Below are 4452 nucleotides of genomic sequence, written 5' to 3' on the forward strand. Positions count from 1 at the left end.
TTTTCTTCTTAAAATACTGCATGAAATTTTGCTAAAATTCCATAATAAATATGGCCCAGTAAAGCTTTTTTTGTATCTGAAGAGAGTTTGCTATGAAGAAGATAGTCCATAAGTATTTAGAAACCTCAGGCAAAAAGCAAGGCCTCAGGAAGAGAATGGAATAAGAGTCATTATGCTATGACAATGTTGTCTTTCCTTTTTTTCAAGACTTTATGAGACTATGGGACTTTTCTTCATCCTTAATTCCTAGAAGCTACTCTTTGACAGTACTCAAGTTCCTTGAGGCATGTGCCCTGAATAAGTCAGGCCACGACTTATGACACCAGGTCAGGGAGTATTTGAACAGCTCTTGCAACACCCAGAGCCTAGTTACAGGCAGAGAGGAACATACAGAACAAGAAGTTTGTCATTAACAAATTATTAAAGAATGGCCCATTAATTGTCCTTTTTAAGATGTCAAAAAAAAAATTATTTCCTAGTTTCTATCCACTTTTTCTGGTGTTATGCTCCTCCTACCAGTGTTTCTCTGGGGCACTTTCTGAGACCATTTTAGCCTTCTTCAGAAAGACAAGTGCTGGAGTCACTAGCATCCCTCAGTCCCTACTGGGAGGAATGGGGCACCAGCAGCAGGGCACCAGCAGCTTACCTGGGGTCTTGCTTGGGTCTCAGGAATGTATTTTCCCCTCTCCCTTGTGGGGGCTTCACAGAGGAGAGTAGCAGGTGCCCCTCTTCTCCATAACACAAAGAGCTGTTGTTCTCCACCCTCACTTGGCAAAAGATAATTAGTTTGTCCTCCTTAAACTTGAGATTACTTATGGATGTATATATGCATATCTTTCTCCCTAAGAGTCAAGCCTTCATTCATGTTACCTATGTAAATCTCATTAATCTTTTTTTCCAAAATATTTTTTTTTTCAGTCACTCTTTTTAAGTCTTTCATGTCATGTCAAAATGCTAACATCATTCACAGTAACAGAATTTAGTAACTGCCATATTTCACATTACTTAAATGATTGTGGTAGCACAGCTATACAACAAAGTTTTCTGTATCACATATGTAGCTAAAACAATTTTTCAGAATCTCTTCAGTGTTTTAACACATTCTTGACTGCAGCAAAAGTGTCATTGGGATTCCCATAGATTACTTCTAGGAAAAGTAGAGTTGTACATACCTGGCTGATGTGATATATTTACCATTTTTTATGTCCTCACACCTCAGCCAACTTCTCATCTCATAGTCTGTGTTCACCTTCTGTTTTTTTCCATCCAGAGCCATTTAATTCTGAAAGAATGTGAATTCTGAAATAATTCTGAATGAAGTGAAAAGATATATGATGGTGAAAAGATATATGATGGATAACATCATTCTATACACCTTCTCTCAGTTACATTATTTTTCTAGGTTTTTTTGCAACCATTTAAAATGTAATAGATAATAGATTTATTTTTGATTTAACAGCATGTTTAATGTGAATAGGAAAAAAAAACACAAAATTTTGAGCAACAAGAATATAATAATCATACTGAGTTCAGTAGGACTATTCAAATATTACAAGTTAGAATGTACAAAATACTGTAATAGATATGAGCTTTATACCCATGTTTTAAGTATTGGTATTTATTTCTTCAAAAGCTAGCAACTTTTTTATAACATGAGAATTCTGTATTGCACATAAGCACTGTTCCCCTTTATTTTATTCACAGGGAAATGCTTTATTTGATTTTAAATGAAAATATTTGTAATTTCAGCTCAAGTCACAGAGACGTAAAGATGGGATGGGAGAGGAGGGGAGGGGAGGAGATATATTGTGATTCTATCCCATCTTACAAATGTAAGAGTCAGAAGAAGTAGTTCATATGTATGTTATATAGATATAAGGTTGCATATGTCATTTCAGCTTTTGAAAACACTGGCATTTTTTATATCCATTACTGATGGCAGTGCTTAGAAGGAATAATATGTGCTCATTTAAACTTAAAAGGATGGAAGAGCAGGTGTGAATTATGAGTTGCAAATAATTAGGAAAAGAGAGTCTTTCTGTCTAAATGATTTCCTTGTACTTTCATGCAACAGTTGTTTCATTGCCATTAATATTATTGAAAATTTTCATTATTCATAAATTATGAAATAATAAAGCAGCTTCATTAGGCAGGCAATTCCAGATTATTCACATTAGTTAATAATATATGAATAAATCATTCTTAGAACTTTTAACTTCACGATAGCTATTATGAACAGGAGATCAAAATAAAAAGAACAGTGGCAGTGTTTTCTTTCTATTATTTCTATTTTGTTCACTAGTGATTTGTTATGTTCATTTTCAGTAAGAAAGGTAGTTCAGTATATAGTATGAGTAAAGAAAGATTCAGGAATACCTTTTCTGCCAATTAATGCAGCCACCAGAAAGTGATGATTCATCATCAGGAAATATTTGTTATTATTATTATTATTTGTAATATCTGTATTTGTAATTCTTACAAATATTCCAGAAACTATTAAGCTTTCTAATTTAATCTTAGGACTGGGTTATCTAAAGATGCATGATTTGCTTCCAAATTACAGTATTTATTAATGAATAAGCCATAAATTTGACTTTTTTTGCATATGAAACATAATTAGTTCAAGTTAGGGTTTTGGCAATATTTTTTTTCCTGATCACTATCTTTGAAATCAGTTGTACTTTCTATTTTCCTGTGATAGGCCTGAACAGAATCAAATCTGTCATTCTATGTAGTCCCAAAATATCCGGATTGGTACACAGAGGAATTAGGTAGCAACAGAAGAGATTGCACATCTTAAGAAATATATGTATTTACAGTGGTTGATAGAGTAAGGAACATTTCTTACCGTAGTTCTTTTTTTATTCTAACACAAGAAAAAAGTCTTGTAATAGATGATTAATAATAAATGAAAAAAATCTAATCTTCATAGGTGCATAATAAGCATGATTTGTTCTTTTGTTTTTGTTTCTTTTTGGTTTTGTTTTGTTTTGTTTTGTTTTGTTTCTTTGGTTGGTTTTTGTTCATTTTTATCATCTGCAATGTTCAGATTTATTCCAGTTTCTATTTTGCAATGTTGATAATAACTTATAATTAATTCTGAGCTACAGGAACTGTTTGCAACATTCAGACCATAGCTTACTAGCTGAGGCAGGAGGGAATGCTATTTCTTATTATAACTATACAAACTAACATTCTGCAGGAGAGTATGTGAGAAATATGCAAGTGTTTATTTACATTTTTAAATTGCTTTGCAATTAGCCATATGCATACCTGCTTGTGTATCTAATACAAAGCTGTAAGTACGTACCCATTGTTTTCTGATAGGATTAACTATGAACAGAAAAACAAGTTGCTTCTTCTTTTCTCTAACCTTTCCAATTCTAAAATAATTTTTTGCTTGAAATTGTATGTTTTAGGAATCCTGCCTCCTAGATTTATTTTTCATTTTAAATCCACAATAAATAAAATAATAAAAATAAATATTATAAAATAATGCAATAAAATAAAATCCCCAAGTAAAAGTCACTTCCTTGGCCCATAATTCTATACTTGGATGTTGTTTACTGTCATAGAAGCATAACTTCAATAGTTTTCCTTGAGTCAGTAGGTCATCTATATTTTTTCAAAAGAGCCAAAATATGAGACAAAAATTCTCAAAGGTGTTATCAAATTGAATGATATATGGGATTTTCCTTTTAAGTACTTTTGGTGTGACCCCAACAAGCTACACAAACTGCATTTCTTTGTCTAAAGATACCAAATTAAAAAGTAAAAAAGAAAACACGTTGGAGCAAATATAAGAATACTTCTTTCTCAAGTGAATTCCTTACCTACTAGGCTATGTACAGGATTTTTCTTGTGCTCTCTCTTTACACTCCCATGAGTTTTGTATGCTTAAGTACAGCAGCAGAATTGTAGACAGTGCTCAGTCTGCTCTTCAGTGATCTTCTTTGAATTCTTCTTTTTCTAATACACATGAGAGAGAAAAAATTTAGCCAGATCTTGCACTTCATGCTCACGTTGATACTAGAGAATAGAAGGAACCCAAAAGTGAAGGGTAGTGTTAAATCTTTTCTGAAAGTGGAAAGAAAACTGTTCCATTCACTGAAAGAATAGTTGTAAGTCCTCATCACAATAAAACATTTTTATTGGGTAGATTGTCCTAAATAATTTAAATGCCTAGCCTCACAGGAGAAGAAGGAGTTCAAAAAATCCTGAAGTTTTCTTGGCTACTTCTAAGCTACCAAATATCTAGTATGTCATTTGGACAAGCCTGAGACATAATCTCTTCTTTACACATTGAATAAAGCACATAGGCAGCAGCATTTCAATTCTAGCTTATATTTTTCGACATGTACAAAATAAAGTACTCTTTTACTGATACGGTAGTACCAGTGCTCTGTTTTTAATGGTTATCTTGTTCTTTCATACATTTTTAACTATTTTTTT

Source organism: Lagopus leucura, unplaced genomic scaffold, assembly GCF_019238085.1.
Source record: "Lagopus leucura isolate 7727_CA_CO unplaced genomic scaffold, USGS_WTPT01 Super-Scaffold_100001, whole genome shotgun sequence".
Classification (NCBI taxonomy): domain Eukaryota; kingdom Metazoa; phylum Chordata; class Aves; order Galliformes; family Phasianidae; genus Lagopus; species Lagopus leucura.